The 14,449-nt window shown below is 45.2% G+C and overlaps 1 protein-coding gene across 1 annotated transcript in view; it reads left to right on the top strand.

Moving 5' to 3' along the window:
• Positions 1-1,571: 1,571 nt before the first annotated feature.
• The window catches only part of LOC111863546 (3-hydroxy-3-methylglutaryl-coenzyme A reductase), a 60,529-nt gene continuing 47,651 nt past the window's right edge, over positions 1,572-14,449 (top strand). Inside the window, exon 1 of the mRNA XM_023849955.2 lies at positions 1,572-1,795. The gene's annotated coding sequence lies outside the window, so the exon portion shown is untranslated. The remainder of the gene's footprint in view (positions 1,796-14,449) is intronic.

Here is a 14,449-nt window from a genome sequence, read left to right as displayed (position 1 = left end):
GGTGATAGGAAAGTCAAGGCATAAGTGAGAGACATTTTATATGAAGAAGGGGGATCATAATTTTGTTAGAACCTCCACAGGCTTTGCCCATGCACCCTTCTGACGAGACTATCTTTGTACCTCACAGTAAACACAAAGGGTCTACAGATGAAGGACCAGCTGGTTAATGCTATTTAGGGAAGTAATTTCTGTTTATTGTGAGAATCATACAAAACACTTAGATACTCTGAGCAGGATGCTGAGGTGTTGAATGTTGTATACATAGCAACCATAGCAATTTAAATGGTGATGGTCATTAATGTGCTGGCATTTGAAGTTATTACTGCATATGGGAACATATGACTATACCTCTTAGAGGGAACAGGCAAACAAAGTGTGGAATTATAATACTACTGGATAAAATAATGCCACCAGTGAGATGATGTAGTTTGTACAGGCATTAAGTTGCCAAATCTGTTATGAGAGGAGCCTGGAATAAAATTACATAGTCAGGAATTTCAGTTTGTACAACTTGTAACATTACTAGGATGATCAAATTAAGGAGTATATGAATGGTACATGTGGTGGTGTGCATGGGAAAGAAAAAAGTGAATTGATAGTTTTGATAAGAAAACCTGAAGAAGACTGAGGTATAGATGGAATGGTAATCTAACAATGTACTTTGCTAGGGTGTGGAGTGGATTCATCATGACAGAGACCAGTGGTAGGCTCTTGCCAATGCCTTCTGCTGGTTTCTTCATTGACTTACTCCTTGACCCTGAAAATGGGGGAAGTATGCTCCTCTGAAACATCATGCTGTCACCAGATTAAGTGTTATTACAACCCCAGAAGACCATATCTTTACAGACATTGCTGTGAGAGAACCTAAAGTCCACCATGATAATAAATAAATCTTGTTTCACATGAGGCATGGAATTTCCAGAGTAGCTGAGCAACTGTTAGCTTATCAAGAGGGATTCTGGTTCATGAGTTACATACATAAAACACAGAAGTTTTTTTGGTATATCACACCAGCAGCTCTTTTCATGGAGTAACTGTGGATGAAATAGGGGTAAAGTTCTATTTTGGATCTGAAGGTCTCACAGCAGTGCTCTGACTCTGAAAATGAAGGCAACATGTACCTCTGGAAATGTTGGGTGACGTTTAATGGACAACATGACATTATACCCCAGAGGACAGGGCTTTTCATTTCATATTTCGACAAAAGTTTCCTATTGTATAATCAGTCATACACTGCCAGCTCTGTTCAGAGAGCACTCTCACCCATTGTCATGTCAAGAGGACTGGCGCCATTCTTTTTAAAAGTGTGTCTGTTTGTGTACGAAATAATACAAGGTTCCAAGGTTTCAGTCTTTCTGAGCATGAATTTCAAATGAATGTTTAACGCGGTCTTACGAAAGCCCGCTTTCTCCATTCGGTGCCACGTTAGTATCGACACGTACGGTACGTATAGTATAATAACATCTAATTCGACTAATCGTTCATCCGACTACATAGCATTCGATCGATTGGGCATTGCAGATTAGAATGAAAGGCATGGTTACATACGTAAATTCAAGTCCATGATAGGCGGAAGCGGCGGAAGTGAAGCAGAATGACTGTCACATATGAACCCTGGTTGCTATTATGGCGCGTGGAAAGTGATCCTTGCCGAAATAAGCGGTGGTGCGTTGCGTAAAGAAATGACAGTTTTAAATGTGGAAATGTAAATTGTGCGTGTTGCGGCCTCTGCTTTCCTTGATGCTTTGAAGACTGCTTGAGATGGGCACGAAAGAATATTGGTGAACACTAATTTGTGAGTTCTGTTTTAGTCTAACATTTTCGCGAACTTTCTTTTGCCGGTCGCTGTATTCTGGTATACCACAAATTGAATATGCAGAAGTATTAAGACTTCCCTGTGCAAAAAAAGTAGAAAGGAATATTTACGTGCACTGACAGGCACGCAATGGATTTGGGACTGCATCTTTCACTCAGTATTACGTTCAGAGCAGTTTATGTGCAAGTTTGATATAGAAGTAACATAGATTATCAAATGGTTGTTTCATTTATTCATTCTGTGTTCCCAAATCTGTTGTGGAGCCTATTGCGTCCGAAATTCCTAGCACGTCGAAACGAAAAGTGAATAAATGTTATTGAAGCTGATGTATCAATGGATAGCTTTTTGTCAAGAGTATTCAGTCTGTTGACTCCTTTCAGGTCTCCTACGTTTTTAGTACTTCAGTCAGTTCATATCAGAATACCAGGGTCATGTTTCTTAACTGTAAATGTTCTTTCTAGGCAACTCTTGTAATACAGGAAGAGGTTGCTAGATTATTGCTCTGTTCTTTTGATCTCACTGGGTTTTGTCATGTTGTGGATGTGAGCTTTGAGCCTGGGTCACTGAGCTGCATATTTCTGATGTAAGTACAGTCTGTGGAGCGGCATATTTATAACACTTTTTGGTTTCTGAATGAATTTCACAGTTCTTAACATTCCGTTATAATCAGGCTATCCTCTGTTTTGAATTCTGTAGCCTTATTCTTATTAATAGTTGAGGAAGCTGATTGGTGAATGTATTCAGGACTTTGCAGATCTCCGTCTTCTTGAATGTGATGTTGTGTAGTTGTGTAAATCATTACCAGTGTGTCAAAGGAACATGTTGGGTCCATCTTCAGGGTCGGAGAATAAACTGAGTGTGGAAGGAATTGGTAGAGATGTAGTGAAAGAGAAGTCCAGTTATGGTCTCTGAAGATGGAGGCAGCAGGTTCCCCTGAAATGTTTGTGGCTGTCCGTCAATCTTCATGGCGTTGTATGTGCTGTAATAAACTTCAGCGGTGAACAAAATGGTAGAGATTTCAAAGTGGGGAGATGTAACATTTTTGAAGGTACTGTCCATTCATTTACTCACCAGGAGGGACTGAGTGAAACCATCAGTGTCTTTAGTAATATGGCCACACCAGGAACTTTCTGAACACAGATCTAGAGTTACTGTTACATTACCCTCCCCAGCTAACCCCACCTCGGGCCCCCATTGTGTAACATAGCACATGTCAAAGTTCCATCGGCCCACAGAAATGATGGTGTCAGTGACTGAGGCATTAGCCACTGATGCTTAACTATATACGTGTAACACCTGTTTTAACATTCAGAAACTCTACATTTTGCCCACACAGAGTATTTATGTTTTGTATGATTCATAGAGTAAGCAGTGATTGTTTCCCTAAATACAGTTAGCAAATTGGTTTTTCTTATGGAGCTGAAGTGTGTTTACTATGAGACAGGAACTGAAGTTTTAACCCATTGTTTAGTTTAACTTGTGCTTCATGGTTCATCATTTCTCATTTAGTTGACAGTATGGGCAACAGATGGTGTTGGCAGCATATTTGCATTTTACAATGTCACTAACAGATAGTGCTCTATGTCCTTTTCATAAATGTAGCAGTGTTCAATGTGTACTGAGGGCCATGCCACAATCACCCAGTATCGCCAGCATCATTAAGTGCTTGTTATGCCAAGGTTGCCAATGTGTTTTCACATTTGGGAGATGACAAATCGAAATACTAGCCTCACGGGGGATATCTTGGGATAATCAGTTATGTACCCATTCTGTTGTAACTTAAAATGCCATTTTGTATCCCTAAACATGTGACATACATATGTGAGAAATGATTCCAGATGGTGCTGCCAAGTTACAGGATATGCTGAGTAGGGACAGAAGCCAGATCAGTGTAATTCAGGGATTGGTCCTGAAGGGGCTAGTGTACACCATGACTGCTATCAAATTTTCTTATAATTGTCTATATATCTTGCATTTATTTGTCTGTAGCTTCAGCAATTGGTTCAGTTTTGTTAAATAACACTATGCAATGCTGAATAATGTTACATTTCAGCACCCTGTTGCTCTGTATAGATCTGACATTTGGAGCTTTTGTGCCGTTTGTGTGCAACATCGTTCGCTAGTCTTTCTTCATATTCCTTTCGTGGACACTACATGTTTTTGCCGAAAGGAATACAGCGAAAGAATGGTGAATGACGTTGCACACAGAGGGCACAAAAGCTCCAAAAGTCAGATGCTAGACTGAATTTCTGTGTAAGTTTGGAAGTTTTTGTGTCAGTGATTTTTAGTAAGATCTAACAGTTGGCAACCATGCCACAGTAATACAAATATTATGTTTCTGGACATTACACATCGTCCTGTTTTTCTTTAAAACAAAACATTTTGGAGACTGGATTCTGTCTCCATCTTCAGGTAAAACCTACTCAATTGGGCCCAATCAGTAGAGGTCCAGAGATGGGGACTAGCTCTGTTGATCGGGTCCAACTGAGTACATTTACCAGAAGATGAAGACAGAATCCAGTATCTGAAACGTGTTTTTAAATAAAAGCAGGTGTTGTTTTAGATAAAACAGGACGATGGATAATGTCCAGAAACACAGTATTTGTAGCGATCGTTAAGATTGTGATCTTCTGTACTGTGACACCGCGTAATTTTGTGGGCAGACACTAATGTTCTGGAGAATGATGCTGCCCCCATCTTTAACCATGAAGGCAGGGGCAACATGTTCCCCTGTGAGCGTCAGTATCTGCCCACAAAATTTTGCAGTGTCACAGCCCTGAAGATCAGAATCTTAACTGAATTTCTCCTCAGTGTAGAGTTGTATGAGTTCAGTGCATTTTTATGCACAGATTGTGAAAATGTCACTGAACATGTTCTGTTGGCCATCAATTTCATTCTAAGACGTCATGTGCGATCTCTTTGAGGAGTGTGAAGGTGTCTGGCATGTCACAAAGTTTTGTGTGGAGAGTTGCAAGTTTGCAGCTGTTGGTTAATGTCACACCAGCCATCACTCAGGTGGATGCCTGAAATCTTTGCAGGCCTGACACGAATCATGTCATGTTACTAGGACAAGTTCAGCACTTGTTCTCAGCTGACGTTATGAAGAACGTGTTTGGTAGAAGTAAATCCCCGGGGCTATGTTACTGATATCAAACCATTGAAAACTTGATTTAGAGTAGGTGCTAACTTGGCTGAGCTGTGAATGCAAGTTTGCAGTTTTAGCGTGCTACTGGTCTGCTCAGTCACTTGTGTCTAAGCTCTGAGTTAGTACTTATCATGGAATGTGATTTAGTTAATTGAAATTTGGAAAGTTTCTTTCCTTTTCAAAAGATGTCCGTATGGACCAGTTCAGTAAACTTTCTGTCTCAGAGCTCTAATCTGAAACCAGTGAAATAACACAAATGGACTCTTGATGGGTCTCTGTGGGGAATTTGATGGCAACAATGCGATACAACTGCTCAAATTAACATCTCCGTGAGTAGGAGAAGACCCGTTTGAGTAAACTCTGCTCATATATGCCTCCTGTTAATTGAAAGCTTATTCAGCATCAAAATAATACAGTATTTGGTGGTGTATGTTGGCCTCATGTAGTTAGTTACTTTAAATAAATAGGAATATGTTACATAGGACATGAAACCACATTGGAGAACGTACATATTGTCATAAGGAGTGGACATCAACATGGTTCTTCGTACATATTGTCATAAGGAGTGGACATCAACATGGTTCTTGGATTGGAGATTGGATTTATGACCACTTTAGCACACAACTTGTAACTACACTTAATTATAGCACCATCACTGATTTCCACACTTTACATATCCCTAGAGCACGTGCTAATGCTCTTCCAGCCTACAGAAAACACCATTTCCAACAGTAGCCCCACTGTTTTACATTGAGTGTTGCCATGGGAACTTTTATAATGTTTTTTTGTTTACTGGTGATTTCAGTGTCACTGTATGAGTGTTCTTCTCTGTTGAACTTCAGCATGGGATATTAAGAGTGGAAAGTGAGTTTTTTTGCCGTATCTTGACACTCTAAAGTAACCTTTTGCAATACTTAATTGATATGTTGCCATCAAAATTATAAAGCAAAGCAATGTCTTTAATGAAAATGTTGACATGATGCTGTGCTACCCTAGTAGCATTGAGCCCAGCCAACAGAGTTGCAGCCCTGAACAACTCATTGTTGCACTTCCTTGTATTAACATGTTTCAATATCAGTTCACTTCCGATAACCATCTGCCACCCCACGCAGCATCACCTTGCCGGCTCATTTGAGCTAATGCCCTTCTCCATGTAGTGTGTTGTTTACCTTGATCTCTTTCTGTGTGCTCTGAGGGACACACTGCCCCCTCACTGACACTGACAGGTTATTAGAGCTGATGTTGGCCACATCACACAGTTAGTGCTTATGGTTAGTGTTGCCAAAATGGCGAATTCAATTTGAATGAAGCACTGTGGTGAGAATTTGGATAAAGAAGGGAGATTTATGAGAGGAGGAAGAGACTGCTTAATGAGGATCTTCAGTATCAGGTGTTGTTGCGGCCGTGGGATCTTGCAGGACGAAATTGATTTGACATGTAGTATTAAGGATGTTGGTCAGAAAACATCGAGTTTAGGAGCAAAATTTTATTGCCTTGCTGTGTTATGTAGGGTTGAGGTCAAGAATAATGGAGCTATTCCTTCACTCCCCCATACATCTTCAATAATTAAGTACATGGACAACTTTACCTTCATTGCATTATGTCAAGACTTCGGATAGAATGTCAGTTTGGATAAGTGTGTGGGTATCATAACAAGCCCAAGGGCAGGGGAACTGTCATAATCGTGAGATGAAGCAAATGGAGAGCTTTAGGTACTGTGGCATATTTATGCAAGGAAGAACTGTGAAACCAGCAGAGAGCCGTTACTAAGGAACGGCTCTGCAGACACTGCCGTTGCTAGGCAACGACATAGAGGGAAACCAAGATTAATCTGGAAAACTTTGAGCTTTGGGAGAGCATAGGAGGGTGGAGGGGCTCTCTGTTGGACAACGCACATAGAAACCGAAACTTCTAAGGAAGAAGAAGAAGAAGAAGAAGCGAACTGCAAGGGAAGAGATTGTTTGTGAGATGCACATATAAGAAGATAATATTGAAATGAATAATACGGTTGTAGGTTAAGACATCCTGTAGTTCGGAGAGAGCTCGACGTTTCAGAGAAACGTCGCCTCTGATTGCAAGGTTGAAGAGTAAGCCAAGCAAGAAACAAGCACAAAGGCGATGTGTTCCTCTGAAACGTCGGCGTGTTTACGGCGTTACGACATAGAAAACTCTTCATTTAAATCCAAGACATGAAGCTATATCACAGGGCTTGAAGATGTGGAGTGGACTCATCTGGCCCAGAGCAGGACCCACTCTGCCCCTGTGATGATATTCAGGTTACATCAACGTCTCAGGGAAGACCAGGCCGTGGATGCAGAGATAGTGTCTTCAGATCCTCTGGTCTGGTCATTAAACCGCCGCGCAGCAACCCGAGAGTAGTCACCACGGAAAGAGAGCAGTCGGCAGGCAAAGATGAAATAGCAGCGGGGTGAAAGCGTGAACACTAAAAGAATCGAAGTAAAACTCATCTCATATTTACGCTCCGATCGCCTGCAGACATGTGAGGGCACGTGCACCAAAGTGTGGCGACAGTGAGAGCGTTCTGCAGGTTGCAGAGATCGCGGGAGCAACATTGCCCTTCCATCCGCACTATGGCCCTGGGGTCGACTCACCTCTAGCAGAAATGAGTACCAGGAATTGTAAAAGGCGGCCGGCTGACAGGCTCACCGCCGTCTGTGAGCCGTGTGCACACAACTCTATGGGCCTTCACGGCCTGTTACAGGGATAGTTCAACCTATTTTCTTACCTTTTTACCTCTTCATTACAAGACAAGCCTGGATAGCTCAGTCGGTATAGTGACTGGCTGTGGGCTAGACGGCCGAGGAATCGGGGTTCGATTTTCTCTCCACAGCATCCAGAAGAGCTCAGGAGCCTACCCAGCCTCCTGTCCTGTGAATACCAGGGGCTATCCTTAGGGGCAGAACGGTCGAGGTGTGAAGCTGACCATCTACATGTAGTGCCGAGGTTAAGAGTCTGTGGACCTATACCTCCACTCCCCATACGTCTTCAAGGTTTGGTGCCTAATTAAGCATAGGCACAACTTTGCATACTTGCATTTCACAGGTCCCGTGACCTGTTCCCAGTCGGAATTTCTTCCAGCTTCCTTTACCCTGAACATGGAAGCAGTACGTTCCTTCGAAGTGTTGGTACTATTCTACCAAACTGCACGGTGCCATATTCGAGCCGATACTGCTCAGAATATTGACCGTTAAGGTAACCTCAGATGGTATTACCCATCTCCTGAAGATGGGGGCAGTGGGTTCCTCTGACATCCCGAACGCCCTGCCTGTCATATGCCGGGATGCCTTTGGCTGTCTTCTGGGATGCAGGAATTTGCGGGCTTGCCTGAAGATGGGGGCAGTGGGTTCCTCTGACATCCCGAACGCCCTGCCTGTCATATGCCGGGATGCCTTTGGCTGTCTTCTGGGATGCAGGAATTTGCGGGCTTGCCTGAAGATGGGGGCAGTGGGTTCCTCTGACATCCCGAACGCCCTGCCTGTCATATGCCGGGATGCCTTTGGCTGTCTTCTGGGATGCAGGAGTTTGCGGGCTTGCCTGAAGATGGAGACAGTACTTTCATTCGAAACGGCCGTGAACTACCGGAAACGCGGCACCACATCCCAGAAGGGAGTAAGCACTCTTCAATACTTGTTTGGTATGAAGCTTTTTTTTTTAACGACGCTTTTCCAACTTCGTAGTCTGAATTACAGCGTGTTTGAATGATGAATTGGCAAGGATCTAGAAGGAAACTGGATTTACCTAGCAATTTGGTTCAATCGGTAATGCCTCTTATTTGTATTCAGACGGTGAGCGGTTCGAATCTCTGTTGAGGTACCGACTATCCGGATTGAAGTGTTGAGCGTTGTTTGCCTCAGTCCCTCCAAGCAATCACAAACTGGGCCACGATCGCTTCCTTCCAGATCCCTATGAACTGCCTCAGCGAGTCCCGATACACGGTAGTCCGGCCGGGAGTCGAACCGATCACGATAAGTAGATCTGCCGACAAACGGTTCTGCACACGTAAGCTGCGCAGTTGAGCTGCGTGACGTCACAGAGACGAGTGAAAGTGTGGACTCGTCTTCCAATGAAAGGGATATGCTTGAGGGTTGCCATTTGCCAGCTGTGCCCCACAAAATGTCGGGCAGGGGCGCGTGACCCTGTTCACGTGAATGAACGTAGAGAAGAGGACGCAGGCATTCCAGTGGGCACAATGCAGTAAGACTGAGCCTTATAGATGACGAATTCTCTTTTCTGTTTGCTACAAAAGATGGCCTGTTTTTTGAGGTTGTGACACGGTACTGTGGCTGCAAGCTCCTCCGAAAATTTGGTACCTGCATACCAGACAACACGGCGTTGAATCCCAGGAGACTATGATTTTAATTTTCACAAGAACCTCATCTCAGTACCAACCTTCTGAAGATGGAGTTACATATGACTAATCATAAAAGTGAAAACTGAAGAACCGAGAGTTCTTTGTCTCGCGTGAAGCAGACCATTCACCTCCGTCTAGTAGCGAGGTTAGGAATGCGTGGAGCTATACCTTCACCCACCCCATACGTCGCTATGGCATGGTGCTTGGTTAAGCAGAGGCACAAGTGACCTTCGTCTGAACGTCAGCAGGGGCACGAGCTATTCTGATTTCCTAGGCAGGGGTCACAACCGCTTTCTTCTAGATCATTGTCAGTTCATCTGGCGCTGTGTAGTCTGCGTGCTGGAAGCGCCACGTTCATACAGTTGCACTGCTTGCATCTCCGCCCACCGTCCACTGGGCAGCCATTTTGTCCGCGAAGGAGCGCACGTGGGCGATCTAGGTCAGGCGCACCACTCATCACAGATGCTCGGGTTCGGGCCCGGGTGACGTTAACGGAGCGATAGTGGAGCAGGGTTTTCTTCTATAGTCCATTCGCGGAGACGAGACACTTAGCGTAAACAAAGCAAGCCCCGCGTCGCCACAGCTGACAGCAAGGAGTGTACAAAGCGCGCAGTTACTTCAGTGTACTCACTGCATTCGGACGCACGTTAACCTGCTTTCAGATTGAAGGGTGAACTTTGGACGCCCCTGCAACGGTACTCGCATCACGTGATCGCTGCAAGATTTCATTCAAAGAGCGAAGGAGATACCGCGTGCATTTGTTTACGAGGACTCTCTCGTCTCCGCGAATGGACTGTAGCCCTGACCCGCCAGTTGGACGGCTAGAATGAGGAAACTGAAGCAAATTAGGGGTGTCGTGTCGCATGCTGTCGCGCGTGAAAACATTGTTTCTAGCAGTCAGAAATAATGGAACAGCGCGGCTTCTGTTTTTAGTTTGGTCTGTGTAATCGTGTGACGGAACCCCATTATTGCCACATCGCCGATCCTCGTGGCTGCTTCTGAGGACAGTATTGTGTGATGTGGAGGTTCATAATTTGTACTCTCTGAGGAACCGAGGTTCGATTCCATATAGGGGCAGGATGTTTTCCTTCCTCCCCAGCGTCCAGACGGGCTCTGGGGCCCATTCAGCCTCTTGTGGGTACCAGGAGCTCTTTTCCCTGGGTTCGAGCGGCCGAGGCGTGAAGCTGACCTGTCGGATCTAGTGCCTAGGTTTAAAATGCGTGGAGATATGTTTCCAGTGCCCACAGGGACAACTTTACCTTTCAGCAAAGATTGCTGTCGGCACATGACGAAGGCTGAGGTGGTAGGGGCGTGTACCACACGTTGTAAAAAAAAAAAGGCAAAACTCTGCCTGTAACAGGCTGTGGAAGTTCTTAAGGTTGTGAGACGTCGAGGCTCCCACAACAGTCTACTCACATATGGCGGTGAGGTTGTCATCCTTACGCGCTGGCCGGCCGGCCGCCCTTTACCCCCAGGCAGATTCCCGGTACTCATTTCTGCTCGAGGCCGAGTCGACCACAGGACCATAGTGCGGCTGGAAGAATTAGGTCAATTGAAAAATTCAACAACCTCATGAGGAATCGAACCCACGACCCTCCAGGTTGTAGCATACTGCTCTGCCGCGTGCCCCTTGCACACATGGTACACATGAGAAAATACTATTTTCGTTTGGAATTCTAAAGGGGATAGGCCAAATGGAAGAAATTTGTAGGTGCACGTGGGAGGATAATATTGAAATGGCTGCTACTGAAATAGGGAGGAGGATGCCGACTGGATTCATCTGACAATGGAGAGGGACAAACTGCAGGTTGTATTGAATACGGTAATGAATGTTTGGGTTCCCAAGTAATTGAGCAACTATCAGCTTTTTAAGAAGGACTGTCCTGCATCGAATTGCTGCCAGCACTGTTACCATCCGTCTTCAGGACTCCGTCAGTAGTTAGCTGTACGTCTGTTTCACTTGCCTGGTTGCCTGTTGGTGTCGAAGCGAGGAAGTAGCGGGCAGTGTGAACCGCGCACAGGTCCGATTCCTGTAACGCAGTTTTACGCATAAATCGTTTACTTCTCAGAACGCGGTTTGTGTACTGCCTTGTGACGTCACGGTGTGGGACATCTGGGTCCTGTCGCAGTTAATTTTCATGCTGTGTGCAGGCCAGCAGCACTTGGGCGGCGCGCAAGCTGCAACCAAAGGGCAGTGACACAAAGCAACACTGGTGTAAAAACTTATTTGTTTTTAATATTATGACAAATAATTTATATGATACGCAGTGCAAGTTAAAAATTGGTTTATTGCCTAAAAAGACATGACTACCCTGAACACATTTTCAGAAGCACTTCACTAATTTGGACAAGGGTTTGCGCCCGGTTAGTCGGAATTACGTAATAAGGTCTTAACTGTATTTCGCTTTTGCACCGAACCAGAGTACAGCACCCATTCGTAACATATGTACCGCCTGCTTGAAGAACTCTGCATTTTTCATACGTGTTTCATACGATGTTTGGAACAATCAACGATTACTTCCCTAGACAGGATTTTGGATAGCTCAGTCGGTACAGGGACGGGTTACTGGATGCACGGCTGGGGTTCAATTCCGGCAGGGGCAACATTTTTCCAGTCCAGACCGGCTCTGGGGCCCACTGAGCCTTGTGTCCAGTGGGTACCGGGGGGCTCTTTCTGCGGGGATAAAGCGGCTGCTGCGTGAAGCTGACCATTCACCTCCCTCTAGTGCCGAGGTCAGGAATGGTAGAGCTATACTTCCACGCCCCCGTATGTCCTCGTGGCGTCGTAAGTAAAAAGTAAAGTAAAGGTATCCCTGTAACAGGCCGTGGAGGCCCATAGGGTTGTGAGATGTTGAGGTTCCCACATTTTCTAGACAATCCGCTCATAGATGGCGGTGAGGTTGACAGCCCTACGCGCCAGCCGCCCTTTACCCCCAAGAATGTTCCACAAATATTCCTGGTACTCATTTCTGTTAGAGGCTGAATCGACCCAGGGTCATGTTGCGGCTGAAAGGATTAGGTCAATTTAAAAAATCCACTGACCTCTTCGGGGCTTGAACCCGTTACCTTTCGGCTTGTAGCATAGTGCCTCAAGCAACTACGCTACCGCGTGCCCCCCTTCATGACGTAGTGCTTAATTTATTAAGCGCAGGGAAAACTGTACCGTTTTACTTTCCCAAACAGCATTACCGGGCCAGTCGTGCTGAGGCACGGTGGAACAGATGTAGCGCCTTCTCAGAAAGACCGAACCCTCCACCCTTCGAACAGAAGGCTCCATTCGCCCACACGGCCCGAAACCAAGAATGACTGTGCTGGCGAAGACCAGCAGCAACTTACTACTCTGCTCTGTTCACGAGCACTGCTCAGGCCCCAGATAATTTCCGTGCTGGAAACCGAAGTGTTAGGCGCTGGTTTGATGCCCCCCCCCCCCAAAAAAAGAATTCTCTCTTGTAGATCTGAAATGCAGGAAATACAAGTTTCTGCAAAGCTGATTTCATCAGTTAGCCTTTTGAAGCCCTATTTTTTTTTAGATAAAGTTCAGTTCTTACTTCTGTTAGAGTGATCGGTCGGTTCTTGGGCCTTTAGGGCCATAATCATTGTTTAGCCAGAGAATCATACATAACACATAAATACATTGCGCAAAATACGTATTTTTAAATGCTAAAGAAGGCGGTACATATAGTTACCACTGTGCATTATAGGTCCAGGACCATGCATAGTCTTGCGTTACGTTTCCCATATTTCATCAGTATGTGTCTTATCAAAAATATTTCACGTGGAAATGCTGTTTCGTAATGAGGTGCATGTTTTATGTAACGGTCCGTTTTTGTTTTAAACAGATGAAGTTCAGATTGAATTTAATGCGATTCGTCATTACGGGCTAAAACTAAATTCTACCCCAAGATTTTTGTTTCAGACCGCCAGTACCAAATTTAGTCCAAATTCCTTTAGTGTAGTAGTTCCGAAGACGACGCTTGCGGATCTATGTAGTTGCGAGGCATAAGTGGTGCGCGGACCGGACTGTGACCGCAGGAAAACCACGTTTTGGAAACGAGGACTCAGAGAATGGAGAAGAATGACGTCACGCGAGTTTACGGAAGATGAGTTCACGGTCTTTAAGATCTCTGGCTGATAGTTGACGTGTATTTCTTAAAGAGGAAAGTGGCCTTATCAGGCTGCAGCTCGTTGTGTACATCTGAAATGCACGGGAATTCTAATTATGTCTTATGAGGGCAGTGCGGATGACGCAGCCGACTCGCAGAGGAATACCGGGGCTCTCAAGAGCGCTACAGTTCAGTTTCTTGGCACTAAGTTGGCAACATTCATTCCACGATCCATTAATCTTATTCAGCAATCATTCCGTACAAGAACAGGTACGAACGGGTCGAACGATAGTGGTCACATTCAGTTTGTGGGTACAGTAGCTCTGAATAATTCTGCGGCGGCGGTACCTTCAGGGAAATAACGGCTTGAACGCGAAATGTCAGTTTCCTTGAAACCGGAGTTCAGCGTCAGACGGAAGTCATTGCTGTTTGGCATTCGGAGCCAACAGTCGATTCCGTTTCCAAGGTAACGTGGTCAAGGTCAATCGCATGTGAGCGTGCAAAGTCTTTGCACCGATTCTGCACATCTTAGTATGACTCGCTGTAGGGTGCCAAGCGAACCGGTTCCATATACAGACCGACATTTTATATATTTTTGCGTTGCTTCCTCCATGCATTCTACATGCCCCACCCATACCAAGCAGGTTGGTGTAGCAGTGAACGCTTTTTTGGAGTTGTCAGGTGTAAGTATCGGTGACGTTCCCCTATTCTCCTCAGTCTCTGAGTGAATTGTGCAGTCACTGTGTCGCCCCCACAAGACCGGTGCGGTGCAGTCTCTGCAGATGGACCATATGTCCCGTCCATGTCAGCCTGCCGTCTGCTGGTTCTCAAGTAACAGGGCAGGTTAGCTCTGCCGATCGTGGTTTTTCTCAGTTCGTCCAGCCAGATGCTGGAACAGTACCGGAAGTTAGGTCACGACGTTGCTATGCGACGGGAAGGCGTGTGAGACCGACGGGGTGGCTGGTGAGCGCCATGCGCTGGACACTGCGATGTGGTAACGAGGCAACCAGCAT

Source organism: Cryptotermes secundus, unplaced genomic scaffold (genome assembly GCF_002891405.2).
Source record: "Cryptotermes secundus unplaced genomic scaffold, Csec_1.0 scaffold184, whole genome shotgun sequence".
In the NCBI taxonomy this organism is placed as follows: Eukaryota; Metazoa; Arthropoda; class Insecta; order Blattodea; family Kalotermitidae; genus Cryptotermes; species Cryptotermes secundus.
This window is presented reverse-complemented; position numbering and strand designations above follow the sequence as displayed.